This window comes from Castor canadensis, chromosome 11 (assembly GCF_047511655.1).
Source record: "Castor canadensis chromosome 11, mCasCan1.hap1v2, whole genome shotgun sequence".
Classification (NCBI taxonomy): domain Eukaryota; kingdom Metazoa; phylum Chordata; class Mammalia; order Rodentia; family Castoridae; genus Castor; species Castor canadensis.
In genome coordinates, this window is record NC_133396.1 from 10,716,559 (window position 1) to 10,737,104 (window position 20,546).

At 37.9% G+C, this 20,546-nt stretch overlaps 1 protein-coding gene across 4 annotated transcripts in view; it reads right to left on the bottom strand.

Annotated features, from left to right (window-relative positions):
* Positions 1-20,546, bottom strand: part of Kcnj16 (potassium inwardly rectifying channel subfamily J member 16) — a 208,702-nt gene that overhangs the window by 41,094 nt on the left and 147,062 nt on the right. For 3 of the 4 annotated variants that reach the window (XM_074045250.1, XM_074045249.1, XM_074045251.1), the window contains one exon: positions 12,834-12,887. The gene's annotated coding sequence lies outside the window, so the exon portion shown is untranslated. Of the gene's footprint in view, positions 1-11,674; positions 11,822-12,833; positions 12,888-20,546 lie in introns of those variants that run through there. The other variant, XM_074045252.1, reaches the window with a different exon arrangement.

Sequence of the window (20,546 nt, forward strand, 5' to 3'; positions counted from 1 at the left end):
CCTCATAAAGGAGGACAAGGTAGACCCAAACAATGTATGCACGATGAATAAATGAATAAAAAAGAAGATGGACCCAGGCATATACCAGCAGGCATGGCATAGTGTAGGTAGTTAACAGCTCTTCTCTGTACTGATGCCTTTGTAGGATCAGGAAGGACACAATAAAAAGGATGAGAGGGAGGAATTGCCTTGGTTTTCTTGTTTATATTGCTTGACATCATCAGGCAATATTACTGATTTTATTGAAATACTTTATTTTGCACACCAAAAACCCACTTCAATAAATGCAATAATATTGCCAGATATTATTAGCCCTATAAGCAGGTAAACAGTTGTACAATGAGAAAAGATTTTTAAAAAAACAAGAGAGAAATGCTCATATGTTTTGGTGGAACCAAGATTGAAAAAAATCTTTTTTTCATTAAGCTTTTAAATTGAATTTATAGACTTTTCAAACTGAAGACGTTTAAATCACTGAGTCACATTTAGGTATATGAATTATAAGTAATTCAAATCGTGGGATTAAAAGTGGCCATTGGGCAAAGCTATTTTGTGAAACAATGGCCAGAATCATACAAATAAGCAGCAAATTAAATGTCGGTGGCAAAGAAAAAGGGTATGTCCTACTCCTGATTTTACTACAGTTCCTAGGTAGTAAAAATAGAATCCCTTGGCTTCAATTGCTTTCTTTTCTTTTTTTTTTTTTTCATTTTTCTTTTATTATTCATATGTGCATACAAGGCTTGGTTCATTTCTCCCCCCTGCCCCCACCCCCTCCCTTACCACCCACTCCGCCCCCTCCCTCTCCCCCCCCTCAATACCCAGCAGAAACTATTTTGCCCTTATTTCTAATTTTGTTGTAGAGAGAGTATAAGCAATAATAGGAAGGAACAAGGGTTTTTGCTGGTTGAGATAAGGATAGCTATACAGGGCATTGACTCACATTGATTTCCTGTGCGTGGGTGTTACCTTCTAGGTTAATTCTTTTCAGACCTTTAAAGAAGAACTGATACCAACCCTCCTTAAACTGTTCCACGAAATAGAAAGGGAAGGAAAACTGCCAAACACATTTTATGACGCCAGTATTACACTTATCCCAAAACCAGGCAAAGACACCTCCAAAAAGGAGAACTATAGGCCAATCTCCTTAATGAACATTGATGCAAAAATCCTCAACAAAATAATGGCAAACCGAATTCAGCAACACATCAAAAAGATTATTCTTCATCCCAGGGATGCAGGGGTGGTTCAACATACGAAAATCAATAAACGTAATAAACCACATTAACAGAAGCAAAGACAAAAACCACTTGATCATCTCAATAGATGCAGAAAAAGCCTTTGATAAGATCCAACACCATTTCATGATAAAAGCTCTAAGAAAACTAGGAATAGAAGGAAAGTACCTCAACATTATAAAAGCTATATATGACAAACCTACAGCCAGCATTATACTTAACGGAGAAAAACTGAAACCATTCCCTCTAAAATCAGGAACCAGACAAGGATGCTTTCTTTTCAATCAGGCACTAACCACTATGAATGTATGCAATGTGACCATATGCTACTCACAAATTAGAATGGGCTGTCACTTCCAGGTTTAGAAATAGTGTCACATACCAAAAAAATGTGGTCACTTTGCTTCCCTTCACAGAAAGGATCAAATTTAAGGAGTGATTTAGAATTCACCCTTGCAATAAGTGTCAATCCCCTGGAATGACATTTATTTCTAAAGTGTCTGCTATATTTCTTCAATTTCACTGTCCCCATCCTCCTGAGTCATACCTGTCATTGACCTAATTTACAAAGAAAACCGTTCTGTAGTAGTACTGTTCTTTGCTCTACACTACTGTTTTTGAAACTTCAGTGTGCACCACCATTATCAGGAGCACTTATTAGACTTGTGTGCTGAACCCCATCCCCAGCATTATTGGCTCACGGGTCAGAACCTAAGAATTTGCATTTCTCACAAGTTCCTGTGTGTGGATGATGTTGCTAGCCCTGAAGCACACTTTGGGGACAATTGGCCTAAAAACTGTATCACTCATAAGCATCAGACCTACATTAGAAACCAGGTCTGCCTCATTCTAAAACGCAAGGTGTTATTGCACTGAGAGGCACCTGTAATCCCCCCTAAGATTTCTTTATGGTAGAGAAGAGGAAAGGAGGCATGGCAGTAGTTAGATGACAAATAAAAAAGGAGTGACTGTCAGGTTGGATCTCTGGAGTTTGGGTTGTCCTCTCTATCATATACTCTCACGTTAAGTTATTTACCTAATTCTTGGAACTTGGTATCTCTGTTACTATTCTAAGAATTCTGCTACTTATGCTAATTACCCTCAGAGTTGTTTTGGAGATACAACGTGTCAATCAGTGTAGAAGAATTTTCTGAGCTGCAAAGTACTACCACCAGTGTTTGTTATTTTCATAAGGAACCAAAACAACAAAGAACTAACCAAACAAGAAAAACAAAAAAATATGCCAACAAATGACCTGATCTTTAGTTTAAAAGCTGAGACTACGCAAAAGGAAATGTCAAACACAACAAAGAGTTTTATTAGAATCTTCAGAAATTCAGTCATCTTTATGATAACTGCACTATTGGACTTCAGGGTAGGGAAGCCCCCCTTTTATTTCCTGGTACTATTTGTTTTCTACTTAAAAAGTAAACATGCCTTTCTTTTTTTTAAAGGCATTCTTTGTGATGAATGTTAAAAAACAACTAATCATCATTTGAATGTAATTATTTTTTGAGCAATAAAACTGTGATCTTAACAGTCTTCTTTCTTAGGCACTGTAGTTTTCTTTCATTCAAAGAATATTGGATTTATTTTACTTTTCTAGCTGGGTGTGGCATGGTGGTGGGTGCATGCCTGTAATCACAGCACTCAGGAGAATAGAGACAGTAGGGTAGTAAGACTACATAGCAAGTTAAGTTCAAGGCCAGGCTGAGCTGCATAGCAGGTAGTCTCAAAAAGCCAAAGTCTCAGACATGCACATGTAACCCCAGCTACTCAGGAGGCAGAGATCAGGGCAATAATGATTTGAAACCAGTCTAAGCAAAAAGTGAGACCCCATCTCAACCAACAAGCCAGGCATAATAATGCCTATCTGAAATTCTAGCTACACAGAAAGTATAGGTAAGAAAATTGCAGCCTGAGGCCAATACCAAACATATACACAAGATCCTATACAAAAAATAACTAAATTACAAAAGGATTGGGGGTGGAATAAAGTGATACAGAGCCTGCCTAACAAGCATGAGGCCCTGAACTCAAACCCCAGCACTGCCAGAAAAAGAAAGGTATGGTAGTAATTTTCTTATATTGACTGCTGATTTTTATCTGATGCTTTTTCAGAAAATAGAAATTTTAATTCACTACTATCATGTGTTAAGAACCCATGAAATACAGGGTGTCTATGCAGCAAATAGCAAACGTGGTATTTTGTCAGGTGACTTCATATCCTTGTTACTTTCATTAATTAATTATAATATAAATGTAAAAATTTTTTGCCCTTATTTTCTCATGAATTCATATTTGCATACCAAAAATAGTAATTTATACCTAATATTCATGTAATATAATATTATTTTGGATCCATTGAGGAGAAACTTTTTATTCTAAACTAAAAAACCTCTCAATTCTATTGAGTTCTACTTTCATCTACATTTTCCACCTCAAAGAAATGTGCCATAGCTCAATATCTGATGTTTATGCCAGAAAAATGTCATGTGTTATTAGGATTATAAAAATGATTGCATTTCCCCATCAATGAAATATCCTTTCCCTTAGATTGGATATTATACTTGCTCAATGAAGTGAAATTCTCCTTGATTTGTGTGGTTGAAGTTCTCTTTTTGTTTATTAGCTTTTGATGAAAAATGACACATCCCCTATGCTGGTGAAAGAAAGGACACATCTCTTCTTTGCTATTTCTTATCTGTTTGTTTGTATTGTTTAAATACCTTGGCCAAGAAAGAACAAATTAATGTTTGGTGTGCAAAATAGAAATACTTCAACACAAGGAATCATCAGAAGTCTAGAGCAGGGCCAGGGCAGAGGATTTGATTATCATCACCTGAATAGCTGGCATCTCTTGGGATTTCACTATCAGTTATATACAGTTTCTTGACTGCTGCATGTATGTAACTTAGCATCTGTAACAACTATTACCTATGAATTCATGGAGAATTGAGTTGCTTTAGAACACATAGATTAGTGGTTAAAATCATATACTATAGAGAAAGACTACCTGTTCCAAATCCAGCTATGTTGCTTGTGATATAATGGCTGGGTAACATTCAGAACCTTACATGGATTCTCTGTGCCTGTTTCCTTACCTGTACAAATGTTGTCTGTCATGGGAGTTGAAGAATTTTTGTGTGTGGGTATGTGTGTGTGAGTGTGAATGTGTGTGTGTGTATTTGGCAAGACTGGGATTTGAATTCAGGGCCTCACACTTGATATGCAAGTGGTATACCACTGGAGCCATGCCCCCAGGCCTTTTTGCTTTAGTTTTGTTGTTATTATTTTGTTTTGTTTTTTTAGACAGAATTGTGTGCTTTTGCCTCAGTTGGCTTGGACTGTGTGCCTCCTACCTCTGCCTCCTGCATAGTTGGTATTATAGATGTTCCCTTACCACACTCAGTCTTAGAATTAATATTTTAAAGCACTTAGAATGGTTCACATCATTCTGAGTACATAGAATGGTATCACTCTGTGAAATAAAAATTAGGAATAAATTGATAGCATAATTTTTGCTGTGAAATGGCACGTGACCCTTTGTTATTGAAAGTATCAAAGTTTCTCCATGTTGTCTTGTATTGTTCATGAAAGATTCAGAAATATTTTCTTTTCATGACTTGGGTGAAAAACACTTGGAATATGGAAACAAAACCATTCAAGAAAATGGTAAGGCCAATTACTGTGACACTTCATGACATCAATAAAACACAGGATCTTTAAAATACACAAAAATCCACCCAACTGGAGAACATAGAGGGAAGACAAATTGAGGCAGAAGGCTAAGGTAAAAAGCTGCTCAAACTCAAGCAAATGAGGAAACAGAAGGAAAACCTATCAGAGGATGGTGTGCCAGCAAATCATTTTCCTTACTTCTGCTCAGCATAACATTTTGAAGGTCTTTGTCCTATCTCCAATGCTTGTTTCCTTCAATTAGTAATAGCTACCAATTTTGCTACTTTTTAATTCTGTTATTTTTCTCAGCTTAAAAGAGGGATAAGTTATATGAAAGAGGGACAAATATTTTCTGTGGAAAAGTCGAAAGTGGCTTAGAACTATGAGCTTGAGTCCATGAAGGAAAGGATCTTCTTAGTGGAAGGACTGGGTTGCTATCCATTCAGCACCACCATTCCACCAAGGGAAAAAAGACAAAGACCAAGGAATCTTACAGAATCCAAACATATTACAATATCTAATTCCCCAGTGTTTGTTTAATCTTTAAAAAAAAAAAAAAAAACAATTGAAGCAATCTAAGATCAGGTAGCTAAAACTGATCTCTGAAAACCATGAAAATTTTTAACACTTTCAAACTTAGTTCATGCATATTCATCTCACTTAATCCTTGTAAAAGATGCAAAAGCAGTTCCACTACATAACCAATCAGAATATGACTGTTGCCATTGGGTGAAATATTTGGAAATTGTGTTAATCATTTGTTCTCCTCTTAATTGGGGTGTAAAATGTGGTATGTTTGGATTCCACCCTTTTAGCTAAACTTGGTAACACCCCAGAATCCCATTTTTTCACAGTGCTGGATTAGCCTGAGCCATGGGAGACTTTTTGCATGACTTCTGTAAGATGGAAGAAAAACGATAGCCACTTTCTTTCTATATCAGAAGGTCTTTGTGGGACATGAAGTGCTATGGCAACTCCCACAGTTATCGACCTGCTGGTGCATGTGGTTGGCGTGATGTCAACAAGTAAGCCCACACTTCCTGCAGATACTTCTGGTCTACTCCAGCTGCGTGGACTTCAGCTTCTCCTGCTATCTATCCTCGTTATCAACTAGGTGGTTTGAAAGTCATCAGAGAACAACCCTGACTACTGCACCATGATGGCATCCAGTTATATTTCATTGGTTTCAATGTCACCTTCCTCCATTTCACATCCATTGTTCCTTCCAAATACCTGCCATACAGAGCCAGGACACAGCACAAGACACAGAAACAATGTTTCACCAACACTGTGTGACCAGTTGCATAAAGTCAAATCCCTAAATACGTCCCACATATATGTAAATAGTGGATACTTTTTCTCCATTTGTGCATGGAATTTGGTTGTGATCATTTGGTTAGCTCCAAGTAAAGCCTCCAAGTGTAGTAGTTCTTTTTTAAGCAATCCATTACCAAATCCATAGGGATTATAACATCTTTATCTTATGGAGGAGAAAATTATTGATGGAGAATTAATTACTGTCAAGTAATAATAACTGTATATTGGTAGGGAGACTGAAGACATCTGACCTTTAGCCTACTGTTATTTCTCTTCTATAGTAATAACTCCTCTAGTCTATCTTACTCATTTCCTGGTAGATAGAGAAACAGTGTTTTCATAGGTGAATTCCAACGAAATTTGCATTCCATCCAGGTATGAAAAGATGTGCTGACTACCACTTACTAAACAGAGTGGCACTAAGTTAATAGAAATACAGCTTAGGACAATAAATAGGAAATGAATAACTTCAGGAAGATGAAGTGTCCTGATAAGCAATGATCACATTCTATTGTTAGACATAGTTCTAAGAAAACCTAGCTTGTTTCTGAAGCAAAGTCTCATCTACAAAGTCAAAATACATTACTAATTAACTTTTTCCATCTTTTTTCTGTCCTCCATATTTCATATTGATTTCTCCTCCTTTCTTACAATCAGTCCCAGACAGTAGGGAAATAGTCATGGAACTATAGTATCAAGTTATTTTAAGAGAGGAAACCTCCTCCTGTGTGAACTAGCACCCAAGGTCAAACCTACTAGTACTCCTGCTTTCCTTCACCAAGAACCCTGCACTCCAAGCACACTGAACATATCACATTTCCTAAACTGGAGAACTTCTTCAGTTGGGCAGACATCTTTTATTCACTAAAGACAAACACAAGAACTACTTCCTCTATAAAGCTTCCCAATTCCCTGGGCACCATGATTTTTCTGCCAGTGTCTTCTTTGGCTAGACTTTGACTTTCCCAATAACAAGTAAGTCATGACTTAACTTTATAAGTCCAGTGCCCAATAGAAGAAATCACTGTACATCTACTTAGAAGAACAGAGATCCCATTTTTCAACTTGAAAAAGCAGTATGTAAAAGGCAACACTCTGGTACCAGGCACAGTGGCTCATACCTATAAGCCTATACCTATAAGATGGAGAGGACTGCAGTTTGAGGACATCCTGGACTAAAAAGTTCATGGAATACCATCCCAAACAACAGCTGGGCATGATGGTGCCCACCTGCCATATCAGCCAGATGGGAAGCATAAATATGAGGATCACGGTCCAGGATGACCTGAGTGAAAAGTGAGACCCTGTTCCAAAATGAAAAAATTAAAGTACAAAGATTGGGAGTGTGCCTTGAGTGGATAGCATCTACCTAGCATGCACACTGGCCCCAATACTGCCAGGAAAAAAAGAGGACAGAATTCTGCATACTGAATGGCAAGATGGCTACTGAATACTACTAGTTTGATGTCTACAATAACCAGGTCCACAACACTGTTCTCATGAGATAGCAATTATCATAATATTGCTTGGTGCATAATGAAAGCAGACACTTACTTTACACACACACACACACACACACACACACACGGTGTGATAGTTGAACAACGCACATCTCCAGGGCAAAATTTTGGACTTCTACTTCTCACCTGCTAGCTCTCTTCACACTGTACTTCTGGGTGTCTCTTGTGTTAGCTTACCCAATCGATCACAACCAAATCCCATGCACAACTGGAGAAAGAGTGTCCACTATTTGCATGAGCAAAGAACAAAGATAAGCTGACACAATTGCATGGGAGAAGTATGTGAAAATCCTCTGTACACAGGGATGAGATGCTTAGAAACATTGTCCTGATTAGTTTTGAGCACTATGCTTGAGAGTATAAAGCACAGTGCATTTTGCTTCTGTTTGGGTCTACTTGTTTATAATTTTGCTTTGCCCAGTCTTGTTTCTCTGAATATTTCTTTAGCATTTAAACACCTAGAACAATTGATGAAATCTTATCTTTGGCTCCATAGTTTTATCTCATGCAGATAAATAACATTTCAGTCATGAGGAAATGAAAACACTCTCCATTCCCATGAAGCCTAAATTTAAATATGAGTAACTTGTAAGTCTTAGATAATTTTCTTCAATTAATCATAACACTTTATCCTTGTAACCACCCACAAATTGGCTCAATTCTGATTCAAACAAAAGCAAGGTCAACATACAGATGGAGCAGGTTTCTTGATGTGACAATCCTAGTGTATCACTCATAGTCTGTAATATTCTGGCACCTTCTCAAATTTCAGTTTCTAGTTTAGGAAGGATTTTACTGTGTCATCTATAATTAGAACTCAATAACTCAATACAAAAGCACTAAAAGTTCTCAGTTAATTACCTAGCTAGCTCATCAGAGATGGTTAAGTGTGTCTTTCAGATGCTAGTCAGTTAGATCTATTAAACTCATATACATCCAACTTAGAGAGCTGCCTTCTGTACAATACAGCCTTGAATCAGACATCTACTGAATAAGTTTTTGTGGTTGAACCATTATGCCAGGTGCCTTATTTTATGAGGATAGTTTGGATTATGTTCCCAATGTAGAGACAGAATGTCCTAAATTACCCATTGTTTGGATTAGTCTCACATGAGATGAGAAGAGAACATAGTTGTGAAAAGGTTGGTCAAATTTGTGGTCAAATATTTTTCTGGGGCAGAGCCAACAAACTAATCAAGTTGTAACCAAACCCAAGAATTGTGTCTCATAAAAACCACCCTGTAATTGTGCTTCTCAAAACTTTCCATTAAAGAAAAATAACTTCACAAAGTGGAAGTTATCCCTACTCCAAAATCCTGGGGAATCTGAGCCTAAGCACAAAATATTCTACAAGCTTGTGATTTTTCTTTAAGATATATTCTGGTCTTGAATTTTGATACACCCATGCTTGCATCACAGAAATAGTTATTCAGATTGATTGTCATTAAGTTACTTAATATCCCTGGCATTATGGAGCATGCTCACAGTCCCAGCTACTTGGAAAGAATAGATTGGTGGACAGCAGTCCAGGGACAGTCTGTGCAAAAGTTACCCAAATCCTATTTCAAAAACAAGCCAGGTATGGTGGTTCACGCCTATTATTCCAGCAACTTGGGAGGTAGATTTAGGAGGATCACAGTCAGAAGCTAACACAGACAAAAGTGTGAGACTGCATTTAAATAAAAAGTAAGAGGAAAAAGGACTGGGAATGTGACTCAAGTGGTAGAGCACTTAGTGGCAAACATGAGGTCCTGAGTTCAAAGCCCAGTAGTGTTAAAAAACAAAAAGAACAATTTTTTTAAATTTACTTAATATGCCTTACTTTTCATTCAAACTATGGAGTTAAATTTATGGCATAATATGTTGATCCTATGGCTTCCTATAGCTCCTGAGATGCTGCTACCACTGAGAACAACAGTTATCCAGAGGCAATACTCAGACAAATGAAAAATAAGCATCCTGAAAACACATGGGGAGAGTATATTGTGTAGCTCATTAATAGAAGAAGCAAGGACTGTGTACAAAGTTCACACCATCAGAAAACTGGGCTAGGAATGGTTTTCGAAGTAACTTGTTCATCATCTCAATTGAAAGAAATCACTTTATTATTGAAAAGCTGTAGCTCTGGAAATGCCATATTAAATTAATGCATGTATCCACTCAAATGGTGGTGTTTTAGACAGATCTACTTTCTGGAATTAAAAATGTATGCAATAGGAAAGTATGGCTCTTACTTTATACTTTGTTTTACAGAAACTGAATCTTTAAACTAGCAAGTCTCATAACTGGATGGCAAAATGCACCAGGGTGAAAATGTCCCATGTTCTTGTGATGGTTAATTTTGTGTGTCATCTTGCCTAGGCTGTTGTGCTCAGTTTATCAAACACCAGCCTGGGTAATACCATGAAGATGTAATTGGCTGTTATGAATATTAGTTACCAGTAGATTTTGAGCAAAGTAGATTATCCTCCAAAGTGTGGGTGAGTTTCATCCAATCAGTGAAGACCTTTAGGGCTATGGTAGCCTTTTTGGAGAAGCAATAATAATTCTTTCTCAACACTGCAATACAGAAACACCACTTGTTTCCTGTATGCTGGCATATCCTATAAATTTGGACTCAAGATTTCAACATCAATTACTGCTAGAATAGCCAGCCTGCCGGCCTGCCATACAAATATTAGACTAGCTAGACAGTTCCAAAGTCATGTCAATAAATTTCTTAAAATAAGCCTCTCTCTCTCTCTCTCTCTCTTCCTCCCTCCTTCCCCCACTCCTACTGCTCTCTCCTAATTTGAATTGAACTCTGGACATTGTTCATTTTTAAACTTCTTTTTGGCTTAAGTTCAGCCAAATGTACTCTATGAAACAGCTATGATTTAGATACTTCAATTTATTTTATCATTTAAAATCAGACATAGGGAGTGGATGGTCTACATTTCCCACAGTGTACTACCAAAGACACATTTATATGTAAATATACACACACACACACACACACACATATTTCTTTTTAAGGTGCTCGCTCCCACTGAGCTATAAGAGGTAATATTCAGTAAAAATATCACAGTGTTAGAGTCCTCAAGACTTTTCAGTCTATACCATAGTATAAAACTGTAGTGTACCTGGTCAAAATTCAACTGGTTTACAGAAAAGTTCTTGTTTACCACTTAAATCCATCAACAATGGAAATAATTCAATTGTATATGCTAGACAACTCATGGTATTCAAAGAGTAAAGATTTACAAGTCCATACTTTCCTGAATTAAACCTCAAGGACAAAATTTCTAAGCTGTTAGTAGACAAAAATCAAAGACATAAAAAAGCTTTAAAGTAATTACGATGAACATAACAGGAGAAAAATCCTTACTTCCATTTCATGTTAAACTAAGTCTATAGAAATGAATGTTTTTTTCCCTCTCATATCATTACATACAACTCTACAAAAAAATTAATTTTATTTCTCTTAAAGCTTTTATGGGAGGTGTAAAAATGTGTATTATTCTATGCTTAAAGTTTCATGTTCATAAATGCATACATATCGCCATATACATATAGGATTTAATAGTCTGGTTATGAAGAAACCATAGATACTCCATACAGTATATAAATGATGAAGCCACTTTGAGATATCTACATATATAATGACATACAGGGTCTGTTTAACAGACTGTGTAAACACTCATGTGGGACTGCTGTTGTCCAAAACTTCATAATAAATTAAAGAATATGACACTATTTTATATTAAAGAATATGACACACTACGTGGAAAAGTAATTAAATCTTTTTAATTTCATTTACTTCAACATCAATAGTTGCATCGTTGGATGCAGAGCACTGCTGCTCCCTGAACAAAGAAGCCAGCAAGAGCAAACAATAGGCGAATGACTTTATAAAAGCAAAAATAGAGCAATACTTACCTGATTCACTCTCTCCATAGAGAAGCTAGATGCTGGGCGCACTCAGCTTGCCAATGGTAAGAATGTTCTTTAGTTAATAATAAAGTAAAGAAAAGCCCCAGACACCAAGAATTTAGGTTAACCATTGACACTGGTTGTTCCTACAGTTCCACCCTGGGAATCTACATAGGTAGCCCTTGGCATCGTATAACTCAGGTGATAGCCAGTCAGCTGAGACATGATTACCTTACTGCCTCTGTACTTCTGAAGGTCACTCAAGTATACCCTGAGTTTTCCCTTAGTCAGGGATACAAAGGAGAAAGAGTTCCTGGGCCAAAAATATATATGCTCAACAATGTCAGTAAATGACTCAAATATTTACAAACAGGACTGTTGAGAACTAACCTATAGAAACACTCATGCCAGATTTTAGACTTCATCAGAATATTGCAAAACAAAAACCAATCCTTTCCAGCAGAACTTTTTGTCTACATCTGGGCAGGTGAGAGCTGGGATTGCATGCCAACAAAAACTGAGACAGGACACCTAGAATCACTTAAGCATCCATTTAATCCTCTACTCAACATGCCCTTAGAGATTATTTATCCTGGGAAGGGCAAGAGATTAGCCCTGATAAAGTAGAAGAGAGAGATTGGGGTTGCAAACTCCTTCTACCCTCAACTCCAGGAATCAGAGCTTGAGATTGACATGGTAAATAAAAGTGCAGGCTGTGGTAAAGTTTTCAGATTTCAGTCTGGTTGTTGCTCTGCCTGGCAGTGGGTCCTAGGAGGCTGAATAAAATGTTGAGGTGGTCATGAGGTCAAGGCAGAGCATTGAGGAAAGAAGTGGACTTAAGATGATAGAGTCAAGAGAAAGATTCAGGAGAACGTGAAAGGCAGCCATGAGGAACTAAAGAAATAACAGCCCCAACCTCTTCAAAACCTGACAGAGGTGTGTCCAGGAAAGCTCAATGGAGTACTTTGCTGGCTGGGAATTAGTGTTTTCCTTTGCTTCAAAGAGTTTTGGTAGGCAGAGCACCAATGGCTTGGTTAACCCTTCATATTTAAGTTTTTAGATTTTAACCCTAGTTGCTGTTTGGAAGTTGTTGGGTTGATTTTCATTATCAAAAGCAGGAACACTTGAGAAAGTAAGATTGGATTTCAATGCCGACATCACTTACCAGCTGTGTAACCTTGGGAAACTGCTTAACACTTCTCTCTTCCAGTTTCCTCATCTGTAAAATAGAGATATGATAACAAGTTCAACAACAACAACACCTATCTTAGGTTGATAATCAGTACTCCGGACTGTTAGTTATGGTGAAGGTTTTGACATTATAATGGAGATAGATGCTTTGCAACCTATTACACAGCACCTGCAAGAAAATTTGATCCTTCAAGGAGACTGAACTTTGCAGTCATCTATAAATGTCAGGGAAGCAGTGAACCCAGAGATTACCTTCTTTGCAAAGAAATTTGAAGGCTAGATGAATATCTACATTTCCATACTTTCACGTGATGTTTCGGCCATTAGTTTGGCTTTATCGTTTAGGGAGCATTATCACTTACACTGTTTGTTTGAAAGCACTGCTTTTTTATTAGCGCTTCATCTCATAGGACTCTTAAAAGAGTTCAAGGATCATGTGACTTGCTCTGTTCTGGAAAGACAGTTTTAGGAGAGGTGTTTTTGTTTGGGTGAGTGTCCTAGTTGGTCTGAGATGATGAAGCATTGCAGACAGCATACAAGAAGAGCAGGTCAGGAGGCTCCATGGGGAAATTGGATAACTTGCCAACTTCAACTGAGTCAGAACTTCACAGCACAGTTGCATTCCTTTATTTGAAATAAGTTCTGGGAATATCAGACACACCCATACCCACATGTAAGTGAAACACTTCCAAAGCCAAATAAAAATGGTATCTGGTTTGGCTGTTCTATTCCACAGCTCTGCCCCTCAATCTACCTTCACTGAAAATCAACTTTGAAGCTCAGCTTCTGTGATCCACAAAATTCCATGAAGTAGAAAGAGGAACTGAGGCAAATTGAGCTAGTTTATTTGTTTTAAGATTTATCAAATTACAAGATGTTGAAAGAATGTGTTACTTGAATGTCAAAACTTTAAGTGAAATAATTGTCTTTTTCAGTAATCTGTCTTGTATGGCTACTTGGTGATTTTAGAAATGGCCTGAGAGGATGCTCTATATAAAGGGGCTCCTTACAACATGGAGTTGAGGTATTTCTCCTCTAGTTCTGGCATTAGCAAGCTATGGCCTGCTTCCAGCTTTTGTATTGGCTATGAGCTAAGGACGATTTTTACATTTTTAAATAATGAGGGGAAAAATAAAAGAAAAAGAGTTTTTCATGACATGTGGAAATTATACGAAATTCAAATTTAGTGTCCATAAATAAAGTTTATGGGAAGCCAGCCAGGCTCACTCATTTTTATATTGTAAACGACAGCTTTCATACCACAATGGCAGAATTCAGGGAACCTCCAGGGCCTCAGTGGGGGAATTATGTCCCTCAAAACTTAAGATGCTGAGTATCTGATCCTTTTTGGAGAAATGTTTACCAAACTTTAATCCAACTAACCTGTATAGTTCACTGTTCTCCAAAGGTAAATATCTTCTTTTCTGACTAATGAATTTCTTCACATGGTTGAGTACAAGCCAAGTGTATTTCTATCATTTATAATCCTATTATTATAATTTAAATCTTAAATGTCCCCCATAGGCCTATGTGTTCAAGGCTTGGTCACTAGCTTGTGGTTTTATTGGGTTATGGTGAAATCTTTAAGCGGTGGAACTTCTTTGGAAGGAAGTTAGGATGCAGGGATTGTGTGAAGTGGACACTGAGACCCCAATTCCTTTATTTCTCTGTTTACATCCTGGTCACCATCAGGTGAGCAGCTTTTCTCTACCACCCATTCTGCCTCACCACATGCCCCAAAACAAATGAACCAATTGACCATGGACTGAAACCACAAGCCAAAATAAATCTTTTCTTACCTTTAAGTCTTAGAGGTATTTGTCATAACAACAGAAAGCTAACCTAACACATCTATCAGTCTTTCCTCCGGATTTATTTTCTGAACTTCTTCTTTGCCTACGATAAACATATTTTAAAAACAAAAAAAGAGAATAGAATTTTAAAATGCACCTTTCCTTTCAAACTATATTTTTTAGTGCTTTGTTGTACTTGTTAACTTATTTGACAAATTTTAAAAACTAGTATACAGCAACTAGGTAAATCTTATCCATCTTTGAATTCAGTTGTGTCAAGGAGCAAGCTAGAGTATAGTAGGTACTAAGATCAAATGTTTTTCTGAGTTAAGCAATCACACCATGTTTAGGGGTTGAATCATTTATTTACTTACTCTCCCAGGTTCCCTTTCCTTCACTTTGGTGTTTGTGAGTTTCTCTATCATTCCTTGTCCATCTGTTCTACCTGTCTGGGATCCTAAGCCCCTCTCACTGCAGAGATACCCACCCAACACCACAATTACTAGATAACAACTGAGTTGTCCTCTGTCCTCAACATCTCTACTCTTGAAATTCCTCTTAACAGTTTCTCATTTCCCTTTGAAGGCTTTGTCTGTTTTACTGGGTCCCAAGTCTTCTACAAAAATAGATGGTAAGAAACAGAGACAAAGTAGGAAAAAAGGAAAGAAAAAAGCCTTTTGAGTTTTCTTCCTCAAAGAGCAATCCAGTTCATCATTTTTATAAGATGATGCACAGTACTTCAACAATGCCTCAAGCAAAGTCATGGAATAGACTACATTTGAAATAGTCTAAGCACTGAATCACATTTATAGGTTAAAAGCTGCTCTGTCTTTCTGGGGAGGTATGGAGGAAGATGAGAGGAGTAATTTTAAAAAATCTCTCCCAAATGTTAAAATTGTATATATTTATCATAGCTAATGAGAAAAGAGTACCAAGAAGGTAATAAAAATCAATTGGAATCCTCAATTTCTTTTGGCAAAATTGTTTCCATATTTTCCCTATTGTTTTAATATAAAAGTGAAATTCAGCTGTATTTACAATTTTGAATCTTGCTTTTTAATCTGTTTGTTAATGCAAAGCCATGTTGGAATTCCCAACAATGAAGAGAAGCTAGTCAAGCAAACCCTTTGGAGCACTGATATTGACTTTCTAATATTCTTCACTCACACTGCATTTACTGATGGCTTACACTGTGTAGTGTAACCTAAAGAATGCTTTGAGAGAGCTTTATGAACTAACAAGCATGCATCTGATCTGATCCAATGTTAAAAGACATGGCCAAACATTAGGTAAAGTCTCCTCCTTTGCAAGAGGAATAGATGCTTGCAGTTAAAAATGTGGTCAACCTCCTTAAGGAAGTATGCCTTCATTGGGAATGAGAATGGTGTCCAAGATGAATGCTTTGATTTCAAAAGAAGCCTTCATTTTAAAGACTATTTTGCTTTTGTTAATTCTGTCCTTATCTATCCCAGAAAAGATTTCAGAGATTGGCTATTACCAGTTCCAAGCTCCTACCTGAGTTCCTTACCACACATTGTTTCATTAGATAATACTGAGGGAAACTAAGTCACCCTATTCCTCTTTTGTCCCTCACTTTTCCTATGAAAGCATAATCCTTTTCTTGCCTATTTTATGCCCTCCTGGTGCTATTTCAACTTCAGTGATGAATGGCAAAAAAGTAAAGACTTTCTTGCCTCACTCTCTTCCAAGACATTCTTTGTAATGCTTTCCTTCCCCTCCCCAAAATAAGAATTAAAAGTGATATTTCTTTTGACAGCTGGTAACTAATCTCTCTTTAGCAGGAAGGAAAGAACAGGAAGCCAGAAAAGGAATTTTCCATTCGTGTCTCTTTCAATTTTTTTCCGCATCAGGTACTTTTCAAAATCTAGACATTTCCAATGAGACTGTGTATCATGTTGTTTTGTCTGCCAGAGTCACGTGTCCTTTAACTTCTGTGCTGATGAGAAACCTCCCTGAGCCTGTGATTGTATTTGGAAGAAGGAGAACTTGAGAACTTTGGAATCTCCAAGGAACTACAGCTGAAATGTGATGCCTGTGCTTATGCAAATGATTTCTTTTCCCTTGTAAAGATAAAGTTCACACAGCCAGTCTAGCAGACCACAAATCAAAATGTCTCCAATGGCAACAAGAGCTACAACTTTGACTCCTACAATAAGTCTCTGCTCAAAAATCTCTTCCCTCTCACATTGCCTTCCTCTATTTCATTGCTTTCCTGTTTAATTATTAAAGGACTCTGTGTGCTTTACTATGCTCCCAGCCCTCCAAAATACTAAGATAAAATGCAGAGGAATAGGAAAAAAAGAGAGAGAGAGAGAATCAACTCCAAGCTGCTTGTTGGAGGATCACTCTACTCCAGTATTTTTATAAGACTATGTAAAATATTTCAAGGAATGATTTTTATGTATTGAAATTATAGTTTCCTAAAGTTGATGATTTGTACAAAATAGGAATGAAAGCTATTATGTAAGTTGATGTCATTCCAAATGAAAGAATTCTTCTAAGATGTTGTCTATGGCAACATGTTATGCTCTGTATGCTATCCATCACTCTAAAATGAAAGTAGAATTTTTTCAAAATGCGAATCTGGCCCATAAGAAGCCCAAATGATTGTGGGTTAAGAGGAGCAAGTTCATGATGAGTGTTGTAGAAAATGGAGAGAGAATTAGGCCGAAGTAAATGGAATAAAGTGTCATTATGTTGACTAACAGCAATATGGGAGGAATAGGATACAAAGATAATTCTGGGTTTTCATTATCTAAGTATTGGAGAAAATAATTCTGATGATCCCTCATTTCTTCATTATGAATAAATTCCTCAACAGCATCAACTAAGTAAAAGCAGCCAAATATAGAGGCAGCATCATAAGAAACAGGTTAGAAAATCCTAGATTCTCCTTCTGCACTGAGAACTAACTTGAGGTATGACCCTTGTCAAGACCCTTGCTTTGGTGCAGAGGTGGTAGCACAAGCACCCAGCATTTCAGAGGCTGAGGCAGGGGGATTGTGAGTTTGAGACCATTCTGGGCTTTGTAGTGAGTTCCAGGCCAGCATGAATAACAGAGTGAAATCCTATTGCAAGCAAGCCAACAAACAAAACAGAAATTTTCTCCTTTTGGAGCTTAGCTTCCAGTATATCAAAGAATTGGAGGTGCTCTCTTATTGCTTCTAAACAATTTTATTATTTATTTTATCCATACTATACATATTATAATAAAGTTACATAAATTAAGACAGTGGTTGAGCCTTTTTTCCCCTTCTGTATTGCATGCTTAATGATTAGCAGAGTGCCTATTCCATACTGTTAGGAAAAATGCCACTCACAAAGAAAGCTCACGAGAACAGGTTCATGTCCAAGAGCAGAGTTTAATGGCAGGCTTGAACCACCAGGCTGGGTGGGAAATATGGCACAGCACAGACTCTGGGCCAGGCGTGGCTTTTATAGAAGGGGGAGGTTAAGGAAGTTAGTGCATGCGCGGTAGTCTCTGGTAGGGTTGGGGCTGTCTTAAAGCACAGGAATTTCTGTTAAGGTGCAGGGCTGCCATTTTGGCCGATTCACAAAATGGCGACATTATTATGCTATCATTCCCCCATTTTTTCTTTAATAATGATGGGGGTAGGGGCTGAGGACCCCCATACGGCGATGCTGTATGGGACAAGATTCTCAGACTCCTGTGGTGTCCTGGTGGGGGCCCTCATAGCAGTCTTCTGGATGGTTTTGGAGAGGTTGGTGTCCCTGGAGGTACAACTGGTTAAACTTTTGATTAGCAATAGCAGATATGCAGTATGATACAAGGGAGGAAGCTTAAGAATAGGAGAGCAAGAAACATAGGCATTAGGATGGGCATTGGCCAAGATAACAGCTGTGAAATGTTGTTCCCTAGAGGATTCCAAGAGTCCTCCACCTCCCTTCTCCATTTTTCTGACTGTTCCTTGAGAGGTGCCACCATTGGAGGATCCCAGTGAGCTTGACAGCAGTGGGTGTCATGAGAATGACCAGATGAGGGCTGGTCCATCAAAGTCCCAATGGAGAGGGTAGAAGAGCCTTTAGAAGAACAAGATCCCCTCGTTTAACAGAAATTGTTATAGGATGGGGCAGGATCTGGTCTGCATGTTCTCTGAGAAGTTCCCTGAGAAGGTTAAGATAAGGTAGATAGCCAGAGGAGCAGGGTCTGTTGGAGGCAAGTTTATTAGAAGGAGCATAAAAGGTGTCTGCTAAAGGACTGAATATCTAGGGATCTAAATTCTGCAAAATCCTGCAACTCCCCGAAAAGCTCTAAGCTGCCTTATGGTATGGGGAAGAGGGAAACAGAAGATTGGGTTGATGCACTCATGACTCAGGGAGTGAGTCTGTCTCTTTAAGGCCACACCTAGGTAGGTGACCTGTGGGAGGCAGGAGCTGTAAGGATTTAAATGTAACAGTCTTGGATAAGAGAGCTCTAGCTCATTTTTAATATAACTTTACATTTTTAACTTTGTAAATGTGCCATATTTAGATAAAGTATAGACACAACACTGTTACAAGGTAGTCATTTAAGAAACATAAGCAAATATGTAAATGAACTCTGATTTAGTAGTACTTAAAACTTGACAAGATCAGCAGAAAACACAAATAATTTCTTTGATAAAATCTTTCTCTGTAATGGTTTTTTGTAGATGTTACTCAGAGCAGAACAATATTAAGATAACCTTGTTAGAGAACATGACCCTAAAAATCTTTTAGGCAACTCTTAGATTATACTCAACTTTAACTCTATTACACACCAAAGCTTTTTATTACACACTTTTAAAACTTACTCGAACCTTTATATAACATATTAAACCCTTTGATGGCTTGTCTTTATCCCTCTTATTTGAAATAATCTTTAGGACAAACCCTTCTCTATAAAATCCTTTCTCATCCAAAACACATTCCATTTTCCTTTAACTTCTCAAAAAATACATTCACTACCTATCTATATCCTTTCCAGTTGTTTACTTTGTAACTTGTATTTTAAAATTAACTTTTATAACAATTTTGAATTTATTATAGGGGCTGAAGCAACTAATTAGCAGCCCTTGTTGTTTTAAGGAATTTATGATAGGCATAAAGCCTCATCATCCCTCAGGCTTGAGGGGATATTGTTTTGGGTGTGAAAACTGTGAGGGATCTTTGAGTTTTATTTGAATAGAAAGGGCCAACCTGGCTCGCTCTACACGCATCTCATCAGAACACACTGTGGAATCTATTTGTTCCTGAAGGAGGGCACAGCAGAAATAGCTGCCTGGAGGGAGGAGAATTTGAGCTTTTAGTTGAGATAATAAATCCCATCCAGCAGAGTCACTGGAGTTTCAGGAACTATGAGGAAAAGATGACAGAAGAGGAGGTCTCCCCAAGAGCAGGCTAGAGGCTGGGTAAACTAGTGCCTTAGGGAGCTGGCCAGATTTGCCCCAAATGATAACTTTTGTCATTGGACTGGGGACCCAGAGAGAAAGGTAAAACAGAGAAATGAGCTCCACTATCTAGCCAGAAAATGATCTTTTGTTTTTCTGCCATGATGGCTACCATGAGGCTCCTCAACAACAATGCCAAGAAGTAGAGCATAGACGGGGGCCGGGACCCATCAATCCATAGGAAGTGGCACCTCGCCTTCCACTTAGACCTCCAGTGGTTACCTTTGCAGAGAAGACAGGGTCCTCATGGGGTGGGGCTGTCTCCTGGGCTGTCCCCCCTTAAGCATTCTCTGCAGAAGTGCACCTCTTGTCCACCATGGTAGCAAGTTCAGGATACAGGATCCAGTCAGGTGGGGCCCTCTCTGACAGCAGCAATGAGGTCATGGTGTCTCATCTTTTTCTCTCCTGTTAGCAATGTCCCAGTTATAGTATACAGACATGGCT